Raw genomic sequence first — 12,500 nt, 5'->3', positions numbered from 1 at the left:
CATTTTCTTCACGAAAGACATACGTATGTGTGACCCCCATTTACCCCATGCCCTGTTGGGCAAATTTATTTAATTGAGTAATTTTTAATTAATATGACTGAATATTACTTTATCTGGCATCCTCAATGATTAACACTTTTCTCAGCAAATCCTGATGACTTTGCTAGTGCACAGTGAACCGTGAATACCTAATATTGAAATAAAAACCATAGGATTCAGATAAAGTAAGAACAAGGAGAGGAATAAACGTAGAGGGAAGAAGAAGAAGAGCGAGAGATGTGTGGGGAGAAGACGCGAAGCTAAGACACTATCCAGGGCATAAACGCACAAACACACAAACAAACAATAACACTAAACGCCACACGTAAGCGATAAGTACAGCTAACAGATTGCTTACCAGCCCTAGATGTTTGTCAATAAGGGAAATAAATGGGAGCAATTGTCAGCGAATTCCTCTCAGAAAAAGAATGAGGAAAAGCTCCCCTCCAGATGCTCTAAGACCGAAGCAGAGCTATTTGCAACACCTGCCTGAGAGGTGTTTGGAGAAGTGGTTACTTCAGCCCACAGTGGGCTCACACCCACAACCAGGGTCTGTCTCTACTCGGCTCTATACTGTATGTCAAAAGATGCGAAGAATCTGAGGTTCTCACTGACAGATATACTAAACGCCTTGGATACTAATCGTTTTGTAAACATTGGAAAGATGAATGGTCGTTTCATATTCTGTTCACCTGTGGTTCCACCCCACCCCACCTCCCCCACGGGACGAAGGCTGGGTAGGAGAGAGAGGGATTCTATTTTAAACTTAGATTTCCGGAAAGACGACATATACAGATCATTGTACCTGCGATCGTGTCAGATGACTTCAAAGAGATTTCACGGCTGATTAAGTCACATACTCTGACAAATGGCTTTACGCGCACATCCTTACTGCTCTAAATATACCTCTTTGCGTACGGATGTACATACGTGTATGTCTTTACAATGAACACTGCATACGTGAGAAATGTATAACACAATTAGCTCAATACAAGTTTTAATGGTTATACCTCCTGAAAAGAAATTCACAGAATAAACTGGAGAAAAATATCTAGATTTAGAGACACACGTATGTATAGCACTGTACTGGAAAATAATGAAGCCCAAATAGAGCTGTACATAAATTGAAAGAATGGAAAGACGAATTAAATGACAAAGCTTAAAAGTAACATGAAAAACATGAACGACGTTCATAAGTTCGGGGACAAGCGAGACAACTGTTTACATTTTTAAACGCCATACTTGATGTACCATGAAGGAAATAGATCCAAGCGTCCTCACAGATTACAAAAAAGCTCTTAAGGACAGACAAAAAGCTGATGAAGACTTCTTCTAGTCAAAGGACAAATGAGCAATGAAATCATTTAATGAAAGAGCCGATGGATATGATAGGAGGATAAAGAAAAAGAAAATAAGCATTTGGATTTCGAGGACAATGAGAGGGGGAGTGGATAGTAGCTTGGACAATTCGGGTACACAAGTTTTATGGGTGCAGAAGGATTAGAAAAGATAAAAAAAAAGTCAACGTTGGGGAAGATAGATAATTTTTTATAAATTATTTGATGGTGTACAAAGACAGAAATTATAGAGTCGAACAAAAAAAAAATTTTTTTCTATTCAGAAATTAAGGCGTCGAGGAAAACACAAAATGCTGAGTCAATGAAATAGAAGGTCCTAATTATAGAAAAAGTTACGTCAGTAAATGTTAAGGGGTCTGTATGTTTTTAATAATGATTTCGTGAAAGTAAACGTAACTCCTTTGAGGATGGGGAAACCTTTTTCTTTACATGGTTTACCTTTTCTTCATCAGTTAAATATTATCTGAGTATGACTATTTTTTCTCTTTTCTCTGGAGCCATCAGGTTTCGAGGAAAAAAGGCGGAATATATAATACTTAATGCAGTCGATTTTGGTAGCAGAATTCCTTACAGAATAAACTAGAAACGTTTAATAAATTATTTCTTCCATCGAGTTTTCAGGGATTAGTAACTTCGAGTTGCAACTGAAACTGAAAGAAGAGGATGGTTAAATCTCTGGCCCCAAAGTATTTCATTCTGTGGATTTGGAAAGAATAACATGGAGCGGTGTCACTTTTAAGCAGACACATGAAATTAACGATTTAAAAAAAAACTCACTAAAGGCGACTTCTTCGGAAAACAAACTTTAGCAGGAAGGGAGACGTGAAAAAATATCTTGAGGATATAAATGAAATTAAAAAACAAGGCACTTCTGCAGGTACGACAACTGTTACATGACTGAAGTAACAGAGGGGAGGATGGTGGGTAAAGGCCCAGGGGAAACATAAACAGTCCCCAAATAATTCTTCTAGTTAAGCTATAAATGCTACAAATAATGAGGGAGAGAGAGAGAGAGAGAGAGAGAGAGAGAGAGAGAGAGAGAGAGAGAGAGAGAGAGAGAATGGTGCCTTGTGACGGGAAGCTGGGGCTAGACTTAGCTTGGTGATATATATATATATATATATATATATTATACATATACATACATTTATAAAATGTATACATAATATATATGCACATGTATATAAGTACATGTACGTAGATATATATGTGTGTATGTGTGTGTTTTATACAAAAGAGAGAGAGAGAGAGAGGAAGTAGTCCCTCCTGTTGATGACGCATGAGCCATAACATTAGCATACTCAACCAGGGCTAATTTTAGAAAAAAAGAAGGGGCCACACCTTGGGCCCCGTTTTTCTTGCTAGAATCATATTTCTGGCCGTGTCATAATCTACATGACTCATTTAGGCCCCAACTATGTAGTTTGTATTAGACCATTTTGTATAAAAACAACAATCTGCACTCGTGCACTTTTCTCATTTTCATTTTCCAGTGGCTCTTCGTAAAATAGTTTTTTTCACGGTTCTCTAAATTGACCCATGTCTTCGAAATACGGAGGTTATTCAGTTTTTTTCCGGGTATATGCTAGATTTCTTAATTTTAATACATATTACCGTGTATCAATGCACTCACACCTATCAAAAGATTCTCGGAGGACTCTAAGAATTATTATATACAAGCATTGTTTATAAAAAAAGAAAACTCTGTTTTGATTGCGGGATGCTCCAGAAGCAAGAGCGCCTGCTGGCATAAGACCAGCCCAATTTCCAACAGCAACATCTTGCTTTGTTACCGATCATTTGTATTCTCGAGAGGTTCCGCTATATATTCACCCAATTTTCAAGCTAAAAGCTGAACATTCATACATACATACATACATGAGATACACGAGTTTGGGTAGGTGGGGGGGGGCAAGCATAAGATTTAAGAAAATTGAAATAATCAAACTGAAATAAAAATGGAATGAACTTCCATCGCTGGCGAATCCGAAGTCTGGTATTAGATTTCATTATTTTCAAATCTATTTTTACTTGAAGTGTGACGTTTCTTGAAATGAATCATTCTCATTCAGTCGAATGATATTTGTTTTGACGAAACAAGCAAAACTGTCTAAAAGTTTTCATTATTCTACAGCAACAGGATGTTTGCATGTATGCATGCATGTGCCGAGGAATGACGAAGCTTTTACAGAAACGTAAATGTCAGTTCGACTCATTTTTCCCTCTTTTTTTCTTTCAGTCCATTAGAAAAATGAATTGCGTTTTGTTCGAGAAATGACAACGTTGTAAAATATATATATTTAATCAAAACAAAGCGGTCCTAGGCTGCAAATTTACACAGAAATATTTCTTGCTCACTAACACCCAAACAGTGAAATAATATATTATATATATATATATATATATATATATATATATATATATATATATATATATATATATATATATATATATATATATATATATATATATATATATATATATATATATGACTTGCTCTGACTTAGAGATTTGGTCTAGTTGACAAATTTTAGTCGTTTTCAACACTGACTCGACCATTGAGTTAAGGACTAAAAAAATAAATTCATCATATGATGTCAACTTCATAAAACGAGCAGGCACTTAACTTGCATAAACATTTAAAAACTCATGAAGCAGTCGTTTATCCTTAACTTAGCCTGACAGACATGACTGATCATTTATGTCATTCATTGTTACTTCCAATCAGAAACAGACGGAGGTATAGTGGAAAATAAAAAGAAAAATTAAGATATTAACAGAAGAATCAAGTACGGGATTTGAAAATTTCCATCAGTAGAAGAGAGAGAGAGAGAGAGAGAGAGAGAGAGAGAGAGAGAGAGAGACTGACTCTGTGATTTATCAACTCATAAATCATCCGTATTTTCGCCTTTTCATTCGCCAGTTACCTTTATCGGTAATAGACGGCAACAAACCGTCACCCACCCTCACCCTCCCCCCAAAAGACTTAATGGATTTGCAAAGTCATAAAATGACAGGTTACTGGTTACCCCCACAACTATATAAGGGCCACTCGGCGATGAGTTACACGAGCCCTGATTACAGGCCGCTCCTCCCTCAAAGGGAACCATCGATCTCAGAAGTGGCAGATGTCTTTTGCTCTTACGGATATTCTGTCATGTATGTACATACGTACGTATAACTTCTCTCTCTCTCTCTCTCTGATTTTGGTTTTATAACCTATGATATCTTTTGTTCTTACTGATATTCTATCATGTACGTACAGGCGTATGTATAACCTCTCTCTCTCTGATTTTGGTTTTATAACCTCAGATGTCTTTTCCTCTTACGGATATTCTATCATGTACATACTATACATGCGTACGCATAACGTCTCTCTCTCTCTCTCTCTCTCTCTCTCTCTCTCTCATGCGCTCCTTTGCGAAAAGGGAGGTGATGCGTGCCTGCGCATGCATGGGCTAATGGACGTTTCTCCTTATATGGAGGGACCCGGGAACTGACATGCCACATTTTATGTCATGATTATTTACAAAAGGTATGAGGTTCCAAGCCTCACATTCCTGTCCTTTTCTTGCACACTGGAACAGCAGTACCTCTTGATTCACAGTAACCATTTTTTTTTATTACAAATTTACATTTTAGCATTTTTTTTATTCTGCTGCACATATTCCGCGTACTTGACTACAAGAAACGAATAAAAAGAATATGGCCCATACACATACATACAAAATACATACACGTAGACATATGCGTATATTTTTGTGTATTTATGTACGTGCGCGTAAACCTTTAGTATCTAATCCTAATCTCCAAAAGACTGTAGAGGAAGAATGAAAAAAAAAAAAGTTAACTCCCACACTCTTCCCGGTGGCCCTGACCGTAATGACGAGAGAGAGAGAGAGAGAGAGAGAGAGAAGACTTGGTAGGTAGCGATAGATTTTTGTAAACATTTACAGAAGCCAATGGAGGGAGCGCAAGGAGGGATGCCTCTCGCTGTGCTTTTGTCGAGAGGGAGAACAACAAAAGGCTGAAAAGAAATACGATTACTCTCGAATAAAGTGGAAAATATCATAGTAGGTGCTGGCATAGCAAGCAAAGTTAGTTAAAGAAAAAGCGTTGTCTAATTTTAACATAATTTCTGTTCAGTATAAAACCTGAACAAGAAACGCATGCGTACACTTACACACAAACTGAGAGAGAGAGAGAGAGAGAGAGAGAGAGAGAGAGAGAGAGAGAGAGAGAGAGAGAGTTAGTTTACTCTGCCAGGTTTGCCAAGAAATGCGGGACGCGAGTATATTTATTTGCCCTTAAAACATTTGTTGCATAGACATTAATTTTCTAAGACAGAACGCAAACTTACGAGCGTTGCTGAACGGCCACGTAAATAAATCCCGAATGATATTATCGTCTGCCTTCCCGTAACTTACTTTCAGCTGGAGACAGAAAAGGGAAACTGAAGAGTATCTCGACGGGTTAGCAAATTTCAATGGAGCTTAACGATGTCGTATCTGTTAAGAAAGTGTCTTTCATGGTTGGGAATATGAACGCGACGTGAAACCAATGTTTATTCGTCAGTAAACTGACGTTGTGGAATGTGTTTTTTTTACTGTTTACACTAAAATCTGGCTACTCTGTGCAACCCGATGTTTTTCTTTCTTTGAAGTGAAACCGAACAAAATATCGATGAGAATGGTTGTGTTACTTGGCCTCATTTGTAGCGAGTTCTCTATTCATGGTTTGTATTAATACCATTGTTCGGGATACATTATACTTAGGGTGTGGATTGCTCAGCGACTGCTTTACTACTGTACAGCTCAGATTTGCCCAAAGCATTTCTAAATGGCATAAATATTTTCTCCCAAGACAAAACGGATAAACACCTTCTAAGGCGCCTCCTCTCTCTCTCTCTCTCTCTCTCTCTCTCCTCTCTCTCTCTCTCTCTCTACATACACACTCACATATATACATATATTTATATATTTCTTTATATATATTCATATATTTTACACATTCATCTAGATTACATATATACATTTATTTATGTATGTACATAAGATATATATATATATATATATATGTGTATATACACACACACACACACACACACACACATATATATATATATATATATATATATATATATATATATATATATATATATATATATATATATATATATTTATTAAATATATACAAACACACACATCAACTTTCTGTTAAGAGTTCTTACTTTACATTTGTCGGGCGTACCACATTCCACGAACTGATTTATAATGATATCAATTTTGACTGACAGGTTCACTGATTCAGCTCGTTACACTGCCTCCGTAAATTCCGTGAGCTCAAGACTATAAAAGCCGATTGGGATAACTTGCACTCTCATTAAGTGAGGAGTTTGTTATGCTACATCATGCTATTAACGACCACTGACAATATAAGGTTGCATCCTTGCATTAGCCCTAGACAAAGAATTATAAGAAGCTGTGAAGTGTGTGCATATTTACTATACAGATGGAAATATGAAAAAAATTATGATATTTTGACAAGCATCTCGACGCATTTGTATATTTAAATGGAACATGATGCTGTCGCCGCAATTGCTAAGAAAGTCTTGCACGGTGGTGAACATGAATAGGACATAAAGCCAGAATGTTTACTTGTCAGTACAATGACGTTGTGGAATGTTTTTTCCTTAGTTTTTAGTGTGTGTGTATGTATATATACATATATATATATATATATATATATATATATATATATACATATATATATATATATGTACTATATATATACATACATACATACACTGTATATATATACATACATACATACATATATATATATATATATTCTACTGAAAAGTAATAAATTAATGAAATGCAAAATCCGAGGGTTTGCAAATCTGAATTTCGCCTTCGTGGAAAAATTATGAAGCAAACTTACGCTTCGGTAAGGATGCTGAACCTTCACCCGCCGGTCTTTAATCACGGAGGAATTTTGTTTCATTGCTTCTGAAGCAAATCGGCCATCTGGCTCCTAAGGCCTTTTTACAGACTTCATAGTTTTTAGAATAGAATAGAATATAGAATTTATGCCAAAGGCCAAGCGCTGGGACCTGTGAGGTCATTCAGCGCTGAAACGGAAATTGAGAGTGCAAAGGTTCGAAAGGCGTAACAAGAGAAAAACCTCGCCGTTGCACTATGACTCAATTGTTAGGAGAGGATGGAAAGTAAGATGAATGAAAGACAATATGAACGGAGGTACAGTAAAAGGAATGAAAGGAGTTGCTGCTAGGGGCCGAAGGAACGCTGCAAAGAATCTCAAGTATAATGCCTACAGTGCACCGAATGAGATGCATTGACGCCACTACCCCCTCTCATTTTGTGCGATCTTACTTTGTTACTTCTACTAGATTCTGCTTCTGTTGTCTGTGGCATCAGGAAGGTCAGTGTTTTACATAATTTTAAATAAATACAACAGGAAACGTGACTTAGGCTGAGTATGTGCAAAGAATGGAAAATCTGTTTAATTCCGGTTGGATGTGTAGACAAACAAATATACACAAACGGATAAAACGAAAGAACAAGAAGTGAGTAAGCAATGTCTGGTATCGTTACTGTATTCCCTTATAAGAAAAATTCTTATACTTTAAGCTGATCCTCGGAGCATTTCTGAACTTAAGAGGAAATCGAGGAAGTGTTTAAAGTGACGAAGGAAATTATGCTCCTGACCTGGCCAAGGTCATATTGCCCAACATCCATAAGAGAGGATACTGCGTAGTGACGTCTCGGAATTGAACGAAAGTTCGACCGCTGAATTGTTTATAGCACAGACGCCACTTCATACTATGAGAAATGCGGTGTCCTTAAGACAGCTTCTGGCTGATAGAGTCGAATTTTGAAGGAGAATAAAATATCGTTCCTGGGGCACTGACAAGATCTATTTAGGTAGTTAAGAAAAAAATGTGGATATTGAAGTATTTTGAATCGAATGTACCAAATTCAGAAGTGCATTTTTTAATTTAATATCGTTGACGTTCTTCTTAGCCGGTGATTTTTTAATAGTCACTACTTACTATTGCAATTTCAGACGTGGTTATAACTTGAGATGCTTCATCAACAAATCCATTCTGCTCATCCATTAACTGATAAATGTTAACGTTCTAAGGTCCCATAGTTCCTCCTACCTACATGTTCAATATCCATGACTTTACAAATCTTCCTCACTTTTTCCCCTCACTGAAACACTTGCCATAAACAATTACTCTGATTTCCCCAAAATCAATTTTTATAATCGTTGTGAACAGAGTGAACTTTGCTGGAGAAGAAATCTGCTGACGACTGTGACAAACAAAAATTTTCTTTGTGATGTTTAATCATTATGATTTCAGTATCTTTTAAAAATATAAAAGCTCGTCTCTTGCTTCTTCTTTTTTAACGACGTCAGCGATTTATCAAAATCTTAACGTAAGGTCTACACCTTGGAGTCTGTCACACCCTACTGAGAAATTTCTTCGGCTACGCGGGCAACTGTTACTTAACCTTTTTGGAAACAATTTTCTGATCCTTGAAATTTAATGATTTCAGAAGGTAAACATTCTTCTCTCAGTCAGGTATCCAATCATTATTAACTTTGCATCCACGTGCCGTAGGGCGACCTCTATCTTCCCCCAAAATAATAGGTTAGACGAGGCACTAATGAGGTCAAGTGCTCTGAGCTACAAACATCTTGACTCACAACACCCTATAGGATGCTCCTTTCTGTGACCTGAATCGGGTGTTCTGTGTATTTATTGATATTAGTAAACGATATCTACAGCTGTTATTGATCCTTCTAGTTACAGAATATTACATTTTTACAAATGAATTGTGCCCCTGTGATTTCAGGAGCCGGATTTTGACATATCTGTTTACTTAGAATTGCACACACACGCACACACACACATACACACACATATATATATAAATTTATATATAATATATATATATATATATATATATATATATATATATATATATATATATATATATATATATTCATTTAACATTTAAGCTACAAATGTCATTTAATATCCAATTCGCTCTATCTCCAGAGTAGATCGAACTAGATGTTAAATGACATTTGTAGCTTAATGTTTATAAATAAAAAAAATGGCACGGTGATAAAATTCACACACACACACACACACATATATATATATATATATATATATATATATATATATATATATATATAAAGTATATCTATAAAATTTGTGGGTGTTGCATGGTCCAAACTAAATGCCGCGCTACTTCGAACAAGAGAGTACTATGGAGTTGTGTCAAAAGTTGCTTCGTTGCTAATTATAGAAGTGGTTCCATTCTTCCAGTTTCTAAAAACTTTTGGTGTGCTGTGAATTAAATATGATACATATCACATATAAGTGGTCCCCTTCTCTTGAAAGATGATTCAATCCCCTTCAAGATTCGACACCACCAATCAGAGGCTGTTTTAATAAGACAACACTTTTTATGTTGCGACGAGCCCTCTATGCAAATAAACATCGAGGCAAGATCATTTGCATTTGTTCACCGTTTTGATTACCTTTATTTAACAATGAGAGAGAGAGAGAGAGAGAGAGAGAGAGAGAGAGAGAGAGAGAGAGAGAGAGAGAGAGAGGATTTCCCTCACTGGTTAGAACTCATTAGAGAGGATTTCCCTCACTGATTAGAACTCACTAATGCTTAATTGACTGAAACGGTACTTATTAATTTCTCTCTCTCTCTCTCTCTCTCTCTCTCTCTCTCTCTCTCGACATCAGGTGTGCGCGCGTGCGTGTGCCCTTATGGACTCAGCAACGTCGTGACCTTGCGGGATGAATCACTTTCTCCCGGTGGCCCAGGCTCCGCCCACTTGCCCCAGCCACGTGCCATGGTGGACGCGATCTTTATATGGCATCTGCCATAAGACACCCCGGAGATTTATCACGCTCGCGTTCGCTTTTCACTTTCGCGAACAAAAGAGGCAATTGCTCGTTTGGCCTCTGCTGGGACGCCATTATCATACAACGATGCTTGGCCGAGGATGGAGACGCCTGTGTCTTTTTTTTTTTTTGTGTTGTCACTTTTTTTTTAAGACCTTTGCCATGATGCTGTCTATGTACCACATCGCCAAAAAATGTTGCAGAGAAAATACGAGTATCAAACTTCAAACGTTACAGTGTGGTGGTACTGTCTTTTGGGCGGAGAGAGAGAGAGCGAGAGAGAGGATGGATATAGTATGACAGCCTTTGCTGATGGTTTAATTTTTATCTGCAAGTAACATTAGGAAATCCAGATCGTATATCCTAATCAAAATTAGCAGATCCTGAGTACCACATGATGTGAAACCATTTTTAATTTTCCTAAACAATATCAGTAGGGTATTAGCCTTATTTTAAACGAATTTCAATTGATAATATTGCTTCACGGCAAGCGTCCTTCTTATAATCAGCCTTTTCCATTTTTGTTGTCATTTTCTTCTGGTCTTCGTGGATAGGATGACACTGTCTTCCAAGAAAAGATATGAGCGAAATGTTACAACTTTACTCCCCCAAAAATATACATCACCTTTGAAATGTTTGACTTCCTATGGAGCGTTGAAGTCTCTTATGTGTGCATAATAAATATAAATGCAATCTGCAACTATACGTTTCATCTCACGGTCTTACAATTTCATGACCGTTGTCTCTGTCCCAGGAAAGTATACACTTAATGTCACAGCTTTTTCCATATTCTTTCTTTTATTTATCAAGGATGAAGGTATATGCTGAGGCATTCTTGGTGGGCGTGACGTGTTTCCGAACACAGTCTGTCCTTCAGTTATCAGAAAAACAGGAGAGAAAATGTATCGGAAATCTTGACAATAAAGTCACTGAATAAGTGACTAAACGCGTATAGCTTCTTGACAGAGTGGTAACATGTTACTGATATTGTAAAAAGACATAGAGATGGAAAGTATAGTAGCAGAATGATTTTTTATTTATTATGCACATATAGATCTCACTTTAATTACGACTCTTCATCGCTAGTCAGATATTTGAAAAGTTAGGTCCATTTTTCTATGAGCTTAAAGATAACATTTTACTTGTGGCCTCTTTTGGGGGTTTACTTCATCCACTCCCTGAAGAAAAGATATAGTAATAAAAAAAGGCTAATTATATGAAGACAGCCAGTAGTATGGCAATAATAATAACAATCAGATGAATATCTTAAAACATAATACCCGCATAGGTTAAGTCAACAGGACTCTTCAATATCCTTGTGCGTTTCAGCCGGTGTTTGCAAGTAACCCCAGAATAAATAAAGGTAGCGTAATTTTAGCGGAAACTGACAAGCTTTTGCAGAGCGAACAAAATTATTTGAAAGCAGAGCTTTTCTAAAACGACTTGACTACTATCATCCTTCTGATCCTTCGCTAATAGAGCTCACTTGCCGCGTCCCGAACAAGATCCTCTCTAACCAGCTTTCCTTATTTAGGCACAGGATAAGGTCAACGCTTACTTTTCCTTTTGGACACAAGGCGCTCACTCAATAGTGTTAACCTCAAGCAGCGTGAAGGTATGGAGGATAATGATAATGATAATGTTAATGATAATGAAGGCAGCAGTAGCAGTAGTAGTAGCAGCAGTAGAATCTTGTGGTAGGTGATAAATTTAGAAAAAAGAACACAATCACTGAGCAGCTTTACAGGGGGGAAAAAAATAAATAAATAAACACACCTCGAAATCAGACAAAGCTGCGTGGGAATTTAATCAGCTAAAGAAGTAGAATAGGAGCAAGTGATCTTCAGAAGAACTGAATACTAATAAGAAAAAAGTTTTACAGTCATAAACTAACTGAAAGCAAAGTTTAGGGAAGGTGTAGTCGTCGAAAGCATTATATCCTAATGCATTCAGTCGTGCATAATTAGTAGTGTTAGTTCCAATACAATAAAGACAGTAATAGATTAAAAACTTCGTGACCTCCACTGCACTGCCTGCGATACCAATAAATGAAAGTTTAGTGACCAAATCCAGTTCGAGAATTAACAATCTAAAATCGAGAGCCATTTAGGGAATTATTTTGTTCCACAAATTTGAAGAGT

At 36.8% G+C, this 12,500-nt stretch overlaps 2 protein-coding genes across 7 annotated transcripts in view; one reads left to right on the top strand and one right to left on the bottom strand.

Moving 5' to 3' along the window:
* Positions 1-12,500, top strand: part of LOC136854063 (serine/arginine repetitive matrix protein 2-like) — a 105,185-nt gene that overhangs the window by 75,698 nt on the left and 16,987 nt on the right. The window lies entirely within an intron of this gene.
* The window catches only part of LOC136854066 (centrosomal protein of 112 kDa-like), a 227,743-nt gene that overhangs the window by 200,278 nt on the left and 14,965 nt on the right, over positions 1-12,500 (bottom strand). The gene's annotated exons all lie outside the window — the stretch shown is intronic.

This window comes from Macrobrachium rosenbergii, chromosome 28, assembly GCF_040412425.1.
Source record: "Macrobrachium rosenbergii isolate ZJJX-2024 chromosome 28, ASM4041242v1, whole genome shotgun sequence".
Taxonomy (NCBI): Eukaryota; Metazoa; Arthropoda; class Malacostraca; order Decapoda; family Palaemonidae; genus Macrobrachium; species Macrobrachium rosenbergii.
The sequence above is the reverse complement of the archived record's forward strand: the minus strand, read 5'-3'. Positions and strand labels throughout refer to the sequence as shown.